General features: G+C 40.8%; 1 protein-coding gene across 3 annotated transcripts in view; it reads right to left on the reverse strand.

The window, feature by feature from the left end:
* ATG10 (autophagy related 10) overlaps positions 1–21,097 on the reverse strand; it is a 252,951-nt gene that overhangs the window by 160,657 nt on the left and 71,197 nt on the right. The gene's annotated exons all lie outside the window — the stretch shown is intronic.

Raw genomic sequence — 21,097 nt, forward strand, 5'->3', positions numbered from 1 at the left:
TTATGTGGCCACACGACCAGTGACAGATGCAGCACAGGCTAGCAGGGTGTACTTGTGTAGTCTATGGCACCCCAGGTGTTTAGGATGAGAGAGGAATTCTGGTCCTCTTTTTAAGCATACATTCATTAAAAAAAAATTCAAGTTAACTTGTTGAAAAAAATTTTATCATTTAAAGTTGCCATAAAAATTCTACATCGCGTCATTCAATAGAGTTAGAAGATCCCAGTACGGAAGTGAGGGAAAGACTAATGCAAGCAAAGGGGGTGTGCTCGTAAGCAAACTCCAGGCACTAACACTACTAAGTTGACGGAGTATCATGGAGTATGCTGAAGGACGAGCTTATAAGTTAAAGTCTAACCAGACAGGGTTGTATACACAGCTAGTCAATACACAACAGCATTCTCGCTTCAAAAAGAATGTCAATGAAAAATTGCTACTTAGTTACTTTTCTAAGTAGACCTAAATGTAAAAGGATACTAATGAGTCAGTAGTGTTTATTAAGACAGTTACAGATAAAAAAAAAATCTAAATTTCCTAAATATAGTAAAGAGTACAGTATAAAACCTCCAAAAGACAATCTATGCTCAATAATTTTCTTAATAACTCAACAAAACTGAACATATTTAGCCTCATGATTTTACATGGGTGTTGGATCCAGAGTCAAATCTTCCTTTCATCTCTTTTGCCTGAATGTATCCAGGCACAGAAAAAGCCCTAGCCTAACCTCTCTCCGTCCTCCCAGCAAGCTCTTTCTATCTTGCCCTCATGGTATTTTCCAACTGTCTGCCTTAAACAAAGAGTCCTTGCTGGCACAGGCTTGTTGCTAGCCAATATTTTGCTCTCTCTTTCTGCAGCTAAGACAGAACAACCATCTGCTTCACACAGCTTTTTATTCCTATGATAGCTTTCTGCTCTTTCCTCTTCCAACTCAGAGACAGAACGCAGGAGAGAAAACAAAGCACCGTGGGTCCACAGGACTCTGCAGAACACCCAGGAGAGTTTCCTCCCAATCAGGAAAATGCTTCCTTAGCAACCAAGTATCTAAGGCCAATTAACCTCCCTTCTCCATCAATATTCAATTTACAGGGAAGCCCTTTTTTGGTTGAGCCCCTCAGTTTTACAATGAGCTTTCTGGCAGAGGAAAGGGTGCTTCTGTCTTAAAGGGGCCAGAGCCTTTCTCCTGAATGCCTTCAAGTACAATACGAACTTAAAAATGTGTTCAGTGCTTCGCTAATGTGATGTAAGAGACTGGAAACAGAAATTAAGGGTCACCATCAACATACACCTAACGTGAGACTGGAGCATCTATTTTAGAGCAGTCAGCACTTGGGTACCAGGGATAACCATGCAGAGAGGATGCCCTGTAGCTGTGCTGCTTGGTGCTCTCTCAGCCTGATTTATGTCCTTTCCACACAGCCAACAAAGCCCAGGTTACCACTAAGTAACTGTGACCTCAGCAGAATTCCAGAGAAAAGATGAATGGAAGAGAGGAGCAAAGGCAGCTATGGGACCACGGAATTTCCTTCTGGCCAAGAAGTTCCAGAAATAAACCAGCAAGGAAGTGACATTTCAAAGACATAAACTCTTTCAGAAATAGTAAAAATTTCACCAACTTACAAAAAGCTAGTAAGGTAGTTTTATATACAGATGCCAATGAAGAGTCTCTCCCACTCTGCTTTCAAGTGAGAAACAGAGGTTGTATTTCTAATTTCATAATTAAATGACTACATCACATTTCAGTTAAGATAAAAATATATACAGAAAAACTACACAAAGAGCACCAGGCACAGTGGCAACAGGCCTTTAACCTCTGACAATGAGAAGGCTTTGTAATAATCTTAAAGTTTCTTTAAATTCTATATATAATATATTGAAATGTGTCATGGGTACTAAACTTTCAATTTGCATTATAGCATTAACAAGGAAAGGAACTATTATCTCACGGCAATTCCTGCTTCAGTTGTGATGCGAGATTTCAGGACCAGCTTGTCACTTGACAGTTGCAGGGCTGTAGAGTCCACTAGGAAAGCAGCCCTAGGGTCGTACTATGAGAACTGAACAAATGTTAATCCTTGGCTCCCATAATCCCACCTGCATGACAGGCGAGTAACTGTGTTCTCCAGCTTTGTGTCTCACGATGAGAGAGATGGGCAAAGAAACCAAAAGCAATGAATCACTTGCAATGGCACCTGAACTATTTCCATAGCAGAATGACACAAAGACCCAGATTCCTGTTTGGGTCCTCTGGAGATTTGGGTTCCTGTTTTTTTCAGAGAAGGGGTTGGAAGTTTTAGAAGACTCACTAATCTCTTCAAAGTAACATGATGAGAATGAGTAAAAGTAGAGAGTTAAAAGCATATATATCCAACTCCAAAGATTTGGTGCTTTCAACCATGCTAAACCAACCTGTCACACAAATCCCTTGGCAACACTCTGCTTCCCCTGACATTAGCAATCATTAAGGGCCAAAGGTCATCGTCTTCAAACTGACACAGGAGCCATCAGTAAGTTCTGAAATCAATTGGGTGGCCTTGGCTAGTAGTAAAATAATCATAGGGTAGAAGGGATGAACAGGGTAGCTCAGAAGTAAGATCTGCTTCACAGACCTTGGTTTTGGAGAGGTTTGTGTGTAGTCCTGGGTCCTGATGTAAAATGGGTTCTTTCTACTGAGATTTTATTACAGAAAAGCATGGAAGCCACTGGTGTTGGAAGATGCTCTTGTACAGACCCAGGATAGGGGGAAATGTATCAAGGGCCAGGAAGACACTTAGGATTCAGCCCTCTCCTCGTAAGTAAGCAGGAAATACAAGGAAGGAAGTTGCTTCTCAGCCAAGGCTGGAGGAGGGTTACCGGGAATCGGCATAGGAGGAGGCTGCTGATTGTATAATTACGTACCTCCTTCACAGCAGCCCCCGTCCATCAAGAACATAGTACGGTTTATTTTTTACAGCACTAATTATGTAATTATCCATAACATTAAATCAGTTCCACCTGATTTGATCTATCACAGATTTCCTGGAACATTCATTTGTTTATTGCTTTTTAAAAGAACACGAAACTACCAGTCATATGTAAAACTCCAGTGTGGAAGCTGGAGAAAGTTCTCCTAAAGAACATGGTTTGGGTCCTAATACATGGTGAGCAAACCTTTGTCTTAATATACCTTGTCACGTCTACAAACAACAGATTCCAGAAATACATTCTCTGTATTATTTATTATTTCACAAAATGCCTGGCATAGAGCAGTAATGCTGCATGGGGATATTGTCATAAAAAAGATGTACCATAACTTAAAACTTCATTTAAAAAAAAATTCTTTCCAGTATAAAATTCATTCAGGATTATTTCCTGAGAAAATACTATGAAATAAACTATGCATCCTGAACTGAAGGAACAGGTTGTTGTTGAATAAGGGAGCTAAAAGCTAAACATACAGGTTCCATTCCACTGCTTCCCTCATCTCTGAGCGAAGTCGTAACCCCCTGCTGGCCGACACTGGCAATAGCCACATGCCATCCAGAAGACTCACCAGATACCTCCTGAAAAGCAAGAAGCTAAGAAGAATAAGAAGACAGGACCAGGGCCAAGAGAAAGCATGTGCATTGCAGACCTCTCTCCTTCTCCATCCACATAGTCAGACATCCACTTGTTTCTTCCGTAACTCCTGAATCCTGTCGACAGCTGCGTGCCATTCACCCAGGATCAGCACATGCCATCCACCCAGCATCAGTCACGTGCCATCCACCCAGCACCAGCCATGCACCATCCACCCAGCATCAGCCATGCACCATCCACCCAGCATCAGCCATGCACCATCCACCCAGCATCAGCCATGCACCATCCACCCAGCATCAGCCATGCACCATCCACCCAGCATCAGCCATGCACCATCCACCCAGCATCAGCCATGCACCATCCACCCAGCATCAGCCACACGCCATCCACCCAGCACCAGCCACGTGCCATCCACCCAGCATCAGCCATGCACCATCCACCCAGCATCAGCCACACGCCATCCACCCAGCCTCAACCATGTGCCATCCACCCTGCATATTTCAAACCACTCCTGGCCTCCTTCATTCTTTCCCACCACTCTCATCTCTGCTTAACTGCAACCCATTTGCACCATCTCTGATATGTAAATCTCAGTTCTCCTCAATGGTTTGCTCCTCTGAATCTTACTGTGTCCTTTTATAGGAATCCAGACTCAGTAATCTAGCAATACAGGACCCACTTGGCTAATATGCTCTTACAGTAGCCTACTACACCTCAGTAAAAGAAATTCACACCAATCCTTCTAAAGCCTCTGACTGCTTCTTAAACCAACAGAAGGTCAAACTCAATGTCTTTGTGCCCCACATACATGCACCATTGGTTTCCCTAGTTCCAAGTCCCTCTTGCCAACCATCGCCACCATCTGCACACACACCTCCGATAGCCATACCAAGAGTCCAAGAAGAAAGAGTATAATTTGGAGAAACACTTTTGGAAGTTGATATTTTTCTTCAAGCCTACCTAAGGTGTTAAGTTCAAGGCCAGCCTGGTCTACAAAGTGAGGCCATCCTGGTCTACAAAGCAAGGCCAGCCTGGTCTACAAAGCAAGGCCAGCCTGGTCTACAAAACGAGGCCAGGCAGCTAAGGCTTCACAGAGAAACCCTATCTTGGGAAACAAACAAACAAACAACACCAAACAACAGTAACAAAAAGAATGACCAAGGTGTGCAACAGGCTATGACCTAAGGGTTACTAAGGAGGCTAGGACTAGATCATTGTTGCACAAGACAAAACAGACAAAAAGACAGGTAAATTTATATCCACTGCCAGAGTCATGTTGCCAGAGTCCAATCTTATGTTTCTGAGTCTTGGGCTCAGTTACTGCTGTCTGGGGCTGCTAGTTTACATTCAAGTAATTCAGCTGCATTTACGTAATTGTTCATGATCCCCGTTACTACCTCTGTCATATATGGGAATCTTGGTTCTGTTTCTCATTGTCAGGCACGTGCACTCCCCCTCTAGATTATCTAGGTTTTCATGGGTTTGTCCTCAATACATCATAAAGACCATGACTTAAGGAATATGCTACAGCTTTGTCATAGCATAATTCAATGGCCTGTTAGAAAGGTGAATAAAAAGAATTTATCTCTCCCAGTGTTTTGCAGACAAGAAGAGTTAATTACACAAAGAAAGGTTTGGTCAGTGTCTTAGTTAGGGTTTCTACCACGGTAACAAAATATCATGACCAGGGCTGGAGAGATGGCTCAGAGGTTGAGACTGCTCTTCCAGAGGTCCTGAATTCAATTCCCAGAAACCACCTGGTGCCTCATAGCCATTGATGATGTGATCTAATGCCCCATCCTGGCATGCAGGCAGAGCACTGTGTATAAAATAAATAAATAAATATCAAAAAACAAACAAACAAAAACCATCATGACCAAAAAGCAAGTTGGGGAGGAAAGGGTTTCTTTGGCTTACACTTCTACATTGCTGTTCACTGCTGAAGGAAGTCAGGACAGAAACTCAACAAGGCAGGATCCTACAGGCTGGAACTGATGCAGAGACCATGGAGGGGTGCTGCTTACTGACTTGCTCTATCTGGTTTGCTTGTGCCTACTTTCTTATTAAGGCTAGGACCACCAGGCCAGGGATGGCACCACCCACCATGAGCTGAGCCCTCCTACATGGATCACTAATTGAGATAATACCTTACAGCTGGACCTCAAAGAGGCACTTCCTCAAAAGAGCCTCCTTCCTCTCTGATGACTCTAGCTTGTGTCAAGTTGACACAAACCCATCCAGTACGGTCAACATGGCCAAATGTTATAATAGGTCAAAAAAGATGAACACTAGACGTGGTAAGTCCAAGATTACTAGTAGCAAGGAGACTGCTTCCATCTCTTGGTTTTCATGTAAGGTAAAAGAAAGAGCTGAAGTTGGGGTTAACGACAAAAATAGGAAGGGTGTTATAGATTACTTATAAAATCAGATAGTGACGCAATACAACAAGCTTGTAGAAGAGGACTGGCAGTAGAAATGAGGTTATGGCAGAAAGGTTCGGGACTAGGACTCAGGCTTGGGTGCTGTGGCTGCAGCTAAAAGGGCCCAGATTGTGGCAAATGTATTACCTTCCTTGCCATGTGACAAGAACACCTGAAATAAACTGCTCATGGGAGGACGCTTTCACTCTGGCTCACAGTTCTACAGTGTGTCAGTGGAGCATGGTGGGGAAGGTGTGGTCCTCGAGGCCACAGGGACACACAGCAGAGGTTCCTCACACTGTGGCATACGGTAACCTTCAAAATGGCACCTTCAAACACTCAAAACCTGAGTCCATGGGTTCCACACCCAACACAGCATGAGGAATAAAAGGTGAGATATGTCGGGGGACAATGAGCTAGAATACACAAAGCATGGTGGGGGACATCAACTTAGTTGAAAACAAGGACTTTGTGAGCAAAGGGAAGATTTCTGAATTTGAGATAAGGCTATTTTAGTAGTTTAACTCTGCATTGAGGTATATCAGAACACAATATAAACACACTTCAAGCAGGGCAGACAGGAAGCGTTCCACAAGTAGGTACTGGGGACATGCACTAATAAGAGTCAGCAACCATTTTAACTCTCGTCCAAAGCACACACATCACCTTCTGATTACCACTACGTGGCTTCCCCCGCAGAACACCAGCTGTCACCTCCTGACCCACTTGTCACAAGCACATTTCTGGTTGTCTCTGAGAGTTCTTCAACACTGCTGCCATCCTGCCACCTCTTTCCCTTCCCTCTGCAGCCTACCGTACGGCTAGGCAAATGTCTGGATGCTGTGTTGGGTCCGCAGGACTAAATGCGCCACTCCTCAACACTTACCTCAAACACCTAATGCTCTATTTAGCAAACCATCCCTCTAAAAACAATGCTGCAGGAGCCAGGAACACTGTTGAATACCCTTCTTCCCATTTATGCAATCCAAAATAACACTCTATAAAATATTTTTAAATTAACATTTTCAATTTAACTAAGGATAAAAATTAATTTCAAATACAATGAATGAAATCTTAAATTTAAGTATTTTAGATTCATATATACTTTCTTGTAAGATGAAATCTCATTGCCATACATTCTAAGCAACGCAGCTTTCTCCCCAGTTGACACTTCTGCTGGCTTAAAAAAAAAAAAAATCAAAGAGGAGGAAATACTAAGCCGTGGTTTTACTTTTGTTTGTTTTAGGTTTGCTAATAAAATCAAGATATCCTCCTCAGACATTCTCCATGAAAGGCTCAAAAATTTTGAACCATGACACCCATTAAGTGTCCTTTAGAAAGATACAGCACGAGAAGCACATCAAACTCACTAAATTGACAGACTGTATTACTAGGGCAACTAAATCAAAACAGTGGACTGGTGCTCTCCCTTAGAAGCAACTGGCTCCTGTGTTAGACCTTCTGAGTTTAAGTACTGGACTACTGCGTGGGTTGTTCACTGCTGGGCACCAAGCTCATGGCCTGGTACACTGAACTAAATCCCTTATCCCTTTGTCAAATTTTTGTGAACAAAAATGAGCTTAGTATTCCTTTACGTACACATGTACTGCCAGACACAACCAGCCTTCTCAACATTAGAATTATACATAAAAACCTTTCTGAGTGCTTCACTGCTCAGTTAAAGTACAACAGCTATACCAAGTGTCTTTACAAAGGTTTTTTTTTTTAACTAGCTTGATAAATAGAAAGATAATTAGCTTTCTCTATGGATTTATTCAACATTCATCTTGATCTCGCTCAAAATATAAACTCTAAGTTTTGCCAAAGGGAACAGAATGCACAGAATTTTCAAGGTAAAAGTAGCCTTCAGAAGCTATTTAGGTTACGGAGTAACACTGACTGAATATCTTATCTGGGTTTTTCCAAGTGTACAACTCAGGTACCAAGGGCCTAGACATGAAAAAAATAGAAGGATGCTGACGTTCCTCTGCCTCTGTCACACTGTCTGCTTCACAGCAGAGCACTAAGTGGCATTAAGACTGCTCAGCCAGGTTTCATTAAACAGGTCAGAGAGTTTTGCTCCCACACCTGCACATGTGCTTTCTGATGAACTCTAGAAAGCGTACACAATACTTCTGCCATATGCTAGCTAGAGAAACAGTCCGCTGCCGCACATTACGTCTCCTGTAATAATTCCAAGTGAAGGTCCCAGTCAGGTTTTTCGAATGTTCTCTGCTTATCTTCTCTCAGCCGTCACACTGTGGCCTATGGTACACCTTACGTGGATTGTTCGGGCTGGAGAGAGATGGCCAGTACCTAGCGGAGAGCACTTGCTGCTCTAGCAGGGGACGCAGCTGCCATCACCAGCATCCACACAGCCAGGCACAAGTGTCTGTAACTCCCGCTCCAGGGGCCCAGATAACCTCTTCTCACTTCCGCAGACACCAGGCACAGATGTGCTGCAAAGAATTACATGCAGACCACACACATAAAATAAGGATTTACAGTGTCTTTGATCCTTCGCAATATCTTAAGAAGAAACACAAAAGTAGGGCAGAAGTCAGCTGCCTTGATAGTTATTTCCTTTGGAAACAGTCCATTCGCCAAGTCTGGCATTGCACACCTGTGCTCTCGGGACTTGGAGCAGAGCAGGACTACAGGTTAAGGGATAGCCTGGGCTACACGGTCCCAGGCCAGACTAGGCTACAAAATGAGACCCTATCTTCAAAATGCATAAATAAATTAGTAAAGAAACAAAGGAAGAATGTAAAAACCCATACATCTAGAGGAACTAGGCATAACACATGATTACAATGCATGCTTCCATTTATTTATATCAATAGATGTTAAGCATAAAGTTTTTGATATTTCAATGCTGCATCAATAACTGCGTTTCCAAATACTAGCTTATTACTCATCATTTATATTTATCATCATCTCTATACTCCAATCTAAAAGTAGCAGTTGCTTTCCAGAGAAATTGTTAGCATTTACTGAGAACTGCGGCTTGTCATTCGTTCCATTATTTAAAAAAAATATATATATACTAACCTTATGAGTCTACTTTGGACATACACAATAGAGCTCATCCAAGAAGGCACTTAATGAGCCCGAGGGCAGGTGGCATGTCTGAAGCCAGCTTCCTCGGAGGCCCATCATTCTCTGAACGTGTTCTGGGCCACCAGGATCATCTCTCGTACAGATTCTCAGATTTCTGCTTCGGGGAATTTGTGATAGGTTGTTTTTGTTGAAGGCCTCACTCTCTAATATTCTACCTGTGCTGGTCTAAAGAACCGCAAGGCCCTAGGACAAAAATCTGGTTGGTTTTTATTTTCTTTTTCCAGTAACATCCTATTGTTACTTTTATGGCTCTGTCATTTTCATAGTTAAAAAAAAAATGTGACCTGAAGGTGGAACCTGAGGTACTAAGTAACAAAGATAGTAAATGAATAAATAAAAATATGGTCAATGTCCATCTCCAGTCCTTTGCAAAAGAAATGGGATGTCAGTAATCAAACTTCAGGAAAACTCCAAATACAATAGCATAAAAGTTACTGATCAATTTTACTTTATGTAAACATCATGAGTATTTGAAATACAGTAATCAAAGGGCAAAACATAAGCTGTCTTTAATTCATGAAAATGATTCAAAACTTACCGAAATAAGGAAATTAAGAGACAAAGTGCAGCCGGGTGGTGTTGGTGCATGCCTTTAATCCCAGCACTCGGGAGGCAGAGGCAGGTGGATCGCTGTGAGTTCGAGGCCAGCCTGGTCTACAAAGTGAGTCTAGGACAGTCAAGGCTACACAGAGAGACCCTGTCTCAAAAAAAAAAAAAAGGTAGTGTTAACTACAAAAGCCCAAGGAAAGCATTTCAGGTAATTCCCTTGTAAGTGGTCAGTGATAACTCCCTCCTGACTACTATCAATGTCAGTGTTCCAAGTTCAGCTCACTGCTGCTTCCTTGTACTGAGCGGCTCAATACTAAATGTGATAGAAATCCTATACCTGTTTCTCTGGCCTCCTATTTTCAGCCTTTTTTGAGCCGGCAAGTTGATTTAGAGTTCCACAGAATATTTTCAAAGTTTAGCAATTACTTTTCAGTAACACATATGTAACAAATTATGAACATTAGTAATGATCTTTGGGTTACTTTATGACCCAAAAGTTAATAATGAACTAAGTGTTAACAATTTCTTTCAACAAAAATAATTATTTAATTGGAATATAGAGAGGGTGGGGACAAGCTAGGCAGGAAGAAGGATGTTTCTTTGTGGAATTCTAGGCTAATTCAAACTGTAATTTTTTTTTTTAAGGAGCTTGAACACAGATGCTCTGCACGGTTCAACAATTCTTCCCCTAGAAGACATAGGTTATTACATGAAAATCTCAGTTCCAGGTGTGGGATGTCTTCCTATGAGTTACTTACTGGTCCCCCAAACAACACAAGTCACTGTCATTGCTTTTGTAATGTGATTACATTGCCATTACCACAACTATATAGTGAGGCCTCCTTGCTGAAGATACAACACGTCCTGTTGCAGGACATACAGAAATAAAGCCAGAACTGACATGAAAACTCCCCTGCCGGCTAGCTCTCACAGAACAAGAGGTGCTGTGCAGGACACTGGGGGAAACAGGACATTGACAGCTTTGCACAGCATTGGACCCTGCATGCTACAGTACTGACCAGCAAGGCAAACGGTACCCACGGTGTTAACTGTGGGATGGCTATTATGGGAGTGACCAATCACTTTCTGATTGGATTTGAGGCCTGCTCCACAAGAGGAAATGCATAGCTGGTACTTTAAGCCTGGCCAGAATCCAATGGCTAAGGAGGTAGCAGGCCCTAGCAAGGAAAGTAGTTTTGCTTTGTCAGATAGATTTGTTGTAAAATTGCCTTCTAAATATTTGTGTTTATACCCATGGGTAAGTGATGCTCCCAGCCCAGGGAAGCTTCTTTCTTCAGGGGACAGTAGTTTGAGAGGAAACTCAAAACTGGTCAAAGCACTAAGTACTTAGTGCAATGTACTAAGAAACTACCTGCCCTAAATAGGATAGCTGTATCAATACGCTCATTCCCAAGTCTCAGGGAATATCATCAAAGAGGGAGCAGGAAGAACAGAGAGCCAGCAGAAGGGAAGGAATGCTGTGAGATGCTGCTTTTTGGACACAGCTTGGCTGCTTCACTCATGAACTCACTACAGCTACGGTTACCTGCACACAACCTGCACAAGCCAACAAGATCAGTCAACATTGATTGGACTCAGGGAGTAAGAGGAAAAAAGGGCATGAAGGTATTAGAGGGATGGTTGAGGGGTCTCAGGGAGGTGGGAAGGGCAACTGGAGTTAGATATGAATAAGATATATATACATATATATATATGAAATTCTCAATAATGTATAAAAATATTCTAAAAATAAATGAGCGCAATGTTTAAGAAAGAAATCTTACCTAATTGGAACATACACTTTATGTTCCCACTTCTACCCCAAACTATCACCTCATTTATCTAAATGAGGTTTTATATATAAGGGTTTTCAATATGTCTGCATTCAACGAAGAAGACGGTTGTTAATTATTTTTTTCACTATTGCCAAATGATCATCTCATTTTTACTATGAAAAGTCTTCAGTCCGATATGAAAATTCATAAACTGATAATGGGAAGCATAAGCACCAATATGCATTTACGACAACAAATGTCACACAAATCATGATATCCCAAGGGTCTGTTCTGATTACCGCAGCCACCCCCCTAGAAAACCCTGTTTTCTCCTTGAAGGATCATGCGTCAGGGCAGGGGACTGGTGGAGGGCTACTGGTAAACACCTGCTCTTACTTACTCCACCACTTCTGAAATACGACAAGTGAATGGCAGCAATGATTCTCTAAAGGCCTTGCCTACAATGACCAACTTCTAAGAATTCCTGCTTCCCAATACTAGCACAAATGATACTTCAATGCACTCAACCTATTTTAGATATCATCTACTCCATTTTAACAATAATTTTAAATTACAGGCAGAAAATTACAGTTAAAAAGGTGGAAATCATGACTTTCGCAAAAGACTTCATTTTCCATTCTATTCATAGCAAGGAAGGAAGGGAGGGAGGGAGGGAGAGAGAGACAGAGACAGAGACAGAGAGACAGAGAGAGACAGAGAGAGCGAGGGATGCCACAGTGCATAAACAAAAGATAGAGCCCATCTTACAGGGCTCTGTTTTTCTCCCACCAGGTACATTCTGAAGAGGGAACTCAAGTTGTTCCTTTTGGCCACAGGTACAATGACCTGCTGCTGCGTCATCTTGCCAGCTCCACTTTGATTTTTAAAATGCACTATCGATAATGTCACAGGCAGACAAACCTAAAACTAAGTGTTTTTCTACAACCAAGACTGGTGGTCCATGATAGAACAGAAAAATAAATTGATTTTGTATATTACACAAAGCAGATCTTAAAAAAAAAAACAACTCAGCTATTAGCAGGGGTATCTTTTTGTACATATTAAAATAGAAAATTGAATATAAGGCAAGAGAGGTGTTCACAGATGTAATCTCAGCATGTGGGAAGCTAAGGGAGGAGGCCAGGCTAGAACTCACAGCGAGCTGAAAGCCAGCTGGAACTACAGAGTCAGACCGAGTCTAGAAACAAAGTGTGATTTATGCATAAACTATTTATTGCCCATTAAGTTCTAAATGAAACTTAGAAGTCCTAGCTCAGGCTTTTCTACACATTTCAATATCCTTCCTGAACTGTTTGAAGCACGGAATTAAAAACTGATCATCTAAGGAACACTTGCATTTCAGGAAATGTTTTCTCCAACCATGTGCACTTTAGTCCACACCTCTGCCATCTTTTGAAAATAAAAGGCTGGAGTGGTGTGCCGGCTACCCTCTTCCCCTGCACACGGTCCTCAACACTTCTGGTGAGCTGGGCAGTTCAGTGTGTCACTCCTGTTCGGGGGCTGGGGGTCGTGACTGCAGGGAAAGGCCTCCACTAGGAACTAAGATGTTTCCGGCAGTGCGTGCTCTTCAGTTCCTCTGTGGGTCAGGCTAAACGCAGATTCATCTAGAACAGCTGTCAGACTATGAAACTTGTCTTACCCTCATAACAAAGTAAACTAACTCTCCTTTCCACATGAAAGCCTGCAGATATCCGAGAACAACTAATCTCTGATAGTTTTCTGGTCAACTGTCACATCCCCAAGACTGCAAAGCCTTCCCCCAGCTCCAGCACACCCACAGCTGCAGCATGTTCACTGTCAGACGAACTCTGGAATTTACTTCCCACTCCATGACTGATGACTGACGGTATGGTTTATACTCATTCCCAGTGTCGCCCGCATGTATAATGTAATGTAATAATGTAATGCTTTACTTGAGCTAGAGCAGTGGTTCTCAAACATTGTGACAGCAGGAGTTATTTACACTGTTTGAAAACCCACTGAGGATACCAATTACTTTTTGGTTAAATATTTTATTTATGGTACTTGCTATATTAAAAATTAAATTCCAAATGAAAATAGTCACTTAATTTAAGAATAATTATTAACATATTTCTATGAAAACATACTTTCCAAAACAAAGAAAAAAGTTACTAAAAAAGGTGGCTTTGTTTTACATTTTAACAATTCTTTTAAGGCTTTGAGGTAGTAAAGACAACTGGATTCTTCAACCTACTTTAATTTTTTTATTAATTAAATTTCTTCTTCAACAAGTTCACACATGTACATAATGCATACTGACCACCCTCAGCTCCCACATTCTCCCATGTTGCGGTTAGTTTAAAAGTAAGGCCTAATAAATACTTATTATTAGGCTAGTTGTTATTACAGCAGTATTTTCTAACTCACTATCAATTAATGAAAACACAGACACCTGTTATATTTTAAAATAGCTTGCTTCACCTGGGGCAGGGCAGATATTAATCCCCTAAACTACCTCCTATATCTCCCTGCCCCAATCCCATGCCATCTGCTTCTAATACTTTCTATTGAGCTACCGCCCGTCTGAAATCCCAGATACTTGTTACTGTTCCCCAGTTGCGCCAAAGCCCCCGTTCACACTGGCCATGCGATTCTTGCTTCACCTAGCCCACGGAGGCCTCCTTCCTTCTCTTTCTTCCCTCTCCTCTCCTTCCCAAGCTGGTCTCTCCAACAACGTCCTTTTCCAAGATCCTCTCTGTCCCAAAAGCCTGTGAACGTTAGCCATGCCTATCCCATTCGCCCGGCCCAGGTGTGTTGGCTTTTTATTAGCCAAAGAGGAATAAGTTTTTAGGCAAGGTTACAAACATTTTGGGGTATGTGAGTTTGCTCATTTAGGCAGCAACAAGACTGGCCCTCAACAATTCTCCTTCTCTGTCTAAATTTTTTTTAAAAAAGCCATTTAAAAATAATATACAGTAAGAACAATTATGAAACAATTATAGAAACCAATAGGTAAGACTTACATACACAATGCCTAATCAAAAGGTATTTGGCAAACTCGAAGAAAATATTATTTATTTTATCTTGTTGAATCTAAAATTCTGACCCTTACTCAATCTCTATCATTATCTCATCTCTATCAAGCTAAAAACATCTAGACCTAAGAACATCCTAACCCCTAAGCAACTTAGCTTAATTGTAAAACTATAACTCTCTGGTCTTCAGCCCTATCAGAGACTTGAGAAGGAATAAAATTAATTACCTGAGTAAACAGAAAATGCAGGTTAGCAGCTTCCAAATTGGAAAAATGATAGAGACAGTTTGCTGCCTGAGCAGCCACCCAAAACTCTCTATAACGTTAGAACATCATCATTAGCCTTCTGGCCCTGAATAACTGACAGACACATTTGTGAAACAGTAACTATTGAGGACTTGCTTACCCTGTCTTGGCAGAATTTGGCCATCAATTCTGCCTGCATCCAAGCTTTCCCATTTTAGACAGAATTCTATCTGTGGTAGAAACAAGGACATTTCTTTGCTCAGGTGGCTTGCTTGCCACATTTGAAGCCGTCTCCATATGGAGATTCTTTGATGTTCATCATCTTCTTTAAGGTAGGCTCGGTATTGGAGTTAACCTGACTTATTGTCAAAGAATCTTTACATTAATAAAAACATCTTTAAATGCCATTTTCTGTAGGTCTTGAAGTTTTTGAAGGCATTCTCTAATAATTTTTATATAATCTATCGAGCTATAGGATCCTATCTTTTAAGCCTACGATGTATATTCCTGTGATAAAAATAGACTAATCTCTCTCTCTCTCTCTCTCTCTCTCTCTCTCTCTCTCTCTCTCTCTCTCTCTCTCTCTCTCACACACACACACACACACACACACACAAACATGTGCCACCTATGTGTTGCTCAATATATCTGAATTTCTAATTAGTTTTCTAGCATTTTTAATATTCCCTTACCTATCTTGAGCTTGTAGACAACTAAAATTACTGCTTTCTAAAAACCTATCCTTTTCATGTAAATGCAAGTCTTACACATAGGTCACTCTCCCTAGGTATCCATAGGGGACAGTTTCAAGTGCACCCATAGGTACCAAAATCTGCTGATACTCAAGCGCCTTGTATCAGATGATGTAGTATTGTGCATACAACCTCCCTATATCCTCCCAAACATTTTATCTCTCTATTTCTTGTAATATCTAATACAGCGCAAGTGTTATATAAATTGCTAGTATATGCGTTATTTAGGGAATGACAACAAGAAAATAGTCTGTATATGTTCTATACAGAGGCAGTTTTCTTTTTCAAATATTTATGTTTCTCTGATGTGGAATTTGTAGATGTAGCAGTCAAAGCATTTCCCCTTAGGTGTCATTTTATTGGCCCCATGTCACTCCTTAGTAGTGATATTGTTGGTACCTGGTCTAGGTCCTCTTCAGGGCTGGAGCACCTGCCTATACTTAGATGCTGTGCTGGTGGCTGACAGCACATGGTGTAGCCCCCCTCTGGAGAATCCCTCAGTAAACTGGGGCTACCCACCTGGAGGTTTAGCTAACAAAATTGACTACCAAAGGGCATCCCAGTGACACACAGTGCGCCTAATTCTCTGATATGATTTGAAATGAAGAGCTGAGATCAATAGCTTCTCTAGTTTCTTTTCCACAGCTGTTGTTCCTTGCTCTGCCCTGCTTCCCCTGCTCCTTTTATCACATCCACCACCGATCACTTGAAGGGAAGTCCTTGTCTTAAGTTTTGCCTCTGGTCAGCCCAACCTATGACCTTTCATCCCATCAAGACTGTCAAGATGCTGACTCTGGCCTTTCACATGAGCTAACCGTCCACGTAGTATTTCAGCTCTACTAAGATATACAGGAGAAGTGTGGTCGTTCTCACAGTGTGGTCCCGGCCCCGTCTGGGGGCTTATTAGAACTGCAAATTCGTAGGCCCCCAATTGACACACTAGATCAACATTTGTAGGAGTGGGATCTGAAATTAGTTTGAACAAATTGTTACACAAGGATTTGTTTTCAACAAGCCCCCAAGTGATTCTGTGTGCACTAAAATAGTACCCATCGCTTTTACAGTGGGCAAGAGCATGAGTTCTGAAGGCAAGCTTAATCATGCCTTGCCTTTGTGCCCAGAAGGTTCTTAAGCACTGCGTCCATCTCCTTATGTGTGCAATGACAGTAATAAAGGTATGCGCATCATAAGATAAAAGGAAGTCATGTACTCAAATCACTCAGAGCAGTGCCAGCGGGTTGGAGTTAACTCCTGTCTTCCTTATTTACATCGCTGTGTTTTCATCCATTTTACTAACATTCTATGTAAATCCATCATTACTATCGTCTGCCACACTGTTTTGGTGAAGATTTTTAAGAAATATAGAACTAATACCAGAAATGGTCACATAATAGGAAAACCAATAACTGGTCACTGCAAGTATTTCTCCATGTGGATTAAACTCTTAGTGCACAGACATTAATACTAACACAAATATGTGCTGAATGGGATTTGTTAAAGTCACTGATGGAAATATTGATTGGGGCTAACACCACAGAAACTCTTCCTTTTGGCTCGAAATCCACCCATCCACGTATGCACATTCCTTTGGCATGGCTGTTCACCTATCCACAGGCACAACTAGCTACTAACAGCAGAAAATACAATTATTTTAGCCATCTGAGTGTCACAGCTCTAGGGTAAAAACAGCGTGTGCTGCTTAACTCCATGTTTCCCAGTGCTGCAGACCACAGGGTAGCTCTCGCTCCGCACAGACCGTAGGCACCTTTTGATGACTGATGGTTGAAAATGTTGTTTTATACACTTGTTTAAGGATCATTAATCATCATAATCTTCATGACTGACAGGTCCTATTCTAAAAGTATAGTTATAACTAAATTTGGTAATTTTCACAAACTAAGATTATATACCCCTCAAGTTCTTCTATCGTGAGCTCTTCTATCAAGCCTCATCATAACATTTGCTTAAATACTGAAATGTAAAAATTGTTAAATATGAACAGTCCACTGCAATTTAAGGGAGCCAATATATTCCCCATCTAATTATCATCTACCCTAAGTATATATTTAAATTGTCATAATATTTTCTACTCCATCACAAATGTAAGCATGCTAATAAGATAAAATATTAAGTGTGAACTATCTAAAAATAAAAACTAGCAAATTGTACATCATCATACCCATAATCATACCCCTGAATAAATGGAAATTGTGCATAAATCTTGATGAAGAAAGAAAAAAAGTTATACAAAAAAACAAATACAATGCAGTCTATTGCTAACACAAGGGAAGCAAGGCAGTACTTGCACAGTTCCTAGGAGTCTTGAGATGTCCTATTACTGTGACTTTTGGGTTCCAGTCATATTCAGTTGTCTCTCAACAATTCTGTGAGCTAGTGTGGCTAACCGTGGCCGAGGGGATAGTCTCCTCAGACCAAGAGGCTATTCCCAACCTTTGAAAGCACGAGCAGCAGAGAAAAAAAAATGCTACACGTTTTCATTTTTATTTTCCCCATTCACTTACTGCTTGTTACTGTGTGACCAGGAAATTCTTTCTTAGTATTAGGAACAGGACCTTTGTGCATTTTCTCCAACAAAAGAACAAATACGTGAGGTGAGAAACTGAGGTTTACATGAAGTCACACTGCTAGGACGTGTCTAAAAACTACAAAACACAACTTTCAATCTATGTTAACTGTTATGACCTACATTAAGCAATCTAATGTACCATGAGTTACCAAAAAATTCAAAATACAACATCAGTGATCTCACACCTCTGGTAGAAGCCTCCTACCCCACCAGAGGCCAAACAGAGCCCTGAACCGGGTTCAACTGGCAATCCCCCCTCCCCCACCATGCCCTCACCTGCCCAGCATGACCAGAACTATCCATCCTCTGCTCATCACTATATCCCAGCACAAACCACTGGTCTTAACTCCATCAGAGGCCAAGCAAGCTCACGGAAACCAGGTAAGCCACCCACCCTACACCAGCACTCCTCAAATTATTCCACAAAATAGAAACAGAAGGTACATTGCCAAATTCATTGTATGAGACAACAGTCACCATAATACCCAAAACCACCCAAAGACTCAACCAAGGATGAGAATTACAGACCAATTGCCCTCATGAACATCGATGCAAAAATACTTAATAAAATACTTGTAAACAAACTCTAAGAACACATAAAAAGATCATCCACCATGATCAAGTAGGCTTCATCCCAGAGATGCAGGGATGGTTCAATCCATCAATGTAATGCACCAAATAAAAAAAGTAAAAGAAAAAAACCATATGATCTTCTCATTACATGTTAATAAAATCCAACCTCCCTTCATGATAAAAGTCTTGGAGAGATCAGAAATACAAGGCACATACCTAAACATAATAAAGGCAATTTACAACAAGCCAAGAACCAATTCAAATTAGAGAGAAACTTAAAGCAATTTCACTAAAGTCAGGGACAAGAAAAGGCTGCCCACTCTCTGTATCTATTCAATATAATACCTGAAGTCCTAGATACAGCAGTAAGACAACTAAAGGAAATCAAGGGGATACAAATTGGAAAGGAGGAAGTCAAGTATCTCTTTTAACTGGTGATATGATAGTATACATAAGTGACCCTCAAAATTCTACCAACGAACTCCCACATCTGATAAAAACTTTCAGAAAAGTATCTGGATTCAAGATTAATTTTTAAAAATTCAGTAGCCCCACTATATACAAACAACAAACAGGCCAACACACCTTCATAGAAACCACAAATAAAATAAAATATCTTGGTGTAACTCTAAGCAAGCAAGTGAAAACCTATAGGATAAAAATTTCAAGTCTCTGAAGAAGTAAACTAAGAAGGTATCAGAACATAAAAAGTTCTCCCATGCCTATGGATTGGTAGGATCAACATAAATAAAAACAACCATTTTACAAAAAGCAATCTACAGATTTGATGCAACACCGATCAAAATTCCAACACAATATCTTACAGACCTGGAAAGAACACTATTCAAACTTCACATGGAAAAACAAAAAAATCCAGAATAGGTAACACAGTCCTATACAATAAAAGAACATCCAGAGGTCTCACCATCCCTGATTTCAAGCTACACTATACAGAGCAATAGTAATAAAACCCAAATGGTATCGAGATAAAACAGACAGGTTGGTCAATGGGATCAAATCAAAGGACCAGAAGTAAACCCACACAACAATGAATGCCTTATTTTTGACAAAGAAGCCAAAAACCATACAATGGAAAAAAGAAAATATTTTCAACAAATGGTGCTAGTCTAACTGGATGTTGCCTGCAGATGAATGCAAATAGATGCCTATCTATCATCACAAAATTCAAGTCCAAGTGGATCAAAGACCTCAACATAAAACCAGAAACACTAAATCTGATAGAAGAAGAAGTAGGAAATAGCCTTGAACTCATTGGCACAGGAGACAATTTTCTGAACAGAACACAATAGCTCAGGCAAAGATCAACAATTAATAAATGGGATTTCATGAAACTGAAAAGCTTCTGCAAGGCAAAGGACATAGTCATTAGGACAAAAAGGCAACCCATAGAATAGGAAAACATCTTCATCAACCCTACATCTGACAGAGGGCTAAACTCCAAAATATATAAGAAACTAGAGATAAACAAACTAAATAATCCAATTAAAAATTGGGTATGGATCTAAGCAAAGACTTCTCAACAGAGAAATCTCAAATGGCTGAGAAATACTTAAAGAAATGTTCAATACCCTTATCTATCAAAGAAATGCAAATCAAAAGGACTCTGATATTCCATCATACACCCATCAGAACAGCTAAGACCAAAACCACACGTGACAGCTCATGCTGATGAGGATGTGGAACAAGTCCAACACTCCTCCATTGCTGGTGGGAGTACAAACTTTTATAGCCATTTTTGGAAATCAATATGGTGTTTTCTCAGAAAACTGAAACCCAGTCTACCTTAAGAAGCAGCCATTCCACTCCTGGGCATATACTCAAAGGGCGTTCCACCATACTACAAGGACACTTGCTTAACTGAGGACACTTGTTCAACTTTATTTGTAATAGCCAGAAACTGGAAACAACCTAGATGTCCCTCAACGGAAGAATGGATAATGAAAATGTAGTACATGGACTTCATGGAGTATCACACAGCTGTTAAAAATAATGACATCATGAAATTTGTAGTCAAATTGATTGAACTAGAAAAGACCATCCTGAGTGAGGTAGCCCAGACCCAAAAGGACAAATATAATTTGTACTCACTTATAAGTGGATATTAGCCATAAAGTATCTAACCATGTTATAATCCACAGACTCAGAGAAGCTAAATAACAAGGAGGGCTCAAGAAGGAGCATATGAATCTCACTGAGAAGGTGAGGATGTGGAGAAAGAGGACCACTCCTTCATTGCTAGAGGGAATGCAAACTAGTACAGCCACTTTGGAAATCTACCTGGTGCTATCTCAGGAAACTGGGAATAAGGCTTCCTCAAGACTCAGCTATTCCACTCCTTGGAATATACCCAGAAGATGCTCCAGCACACAACAAGGACATATGTTCAACCATGTTCACAGCAGCCTTATTCATAATAGCCAGAAATGGAACCAGCCTAAGTGTCCCTCATTAGAAGAATGGATAAAGAAACTGTGGTACATTTA

The sequence above is a fragment of the Acomys minous genome (assembly GCF_964271855.1).
Source record: "Acomys minous genome assembly, chromosome: 11".
NCBI classification, from domain to species: Eukaryota; Metazoa; Chordata; class Mammalia; order Rodentia; family Muridae; genus Acomys; species Acomys minous.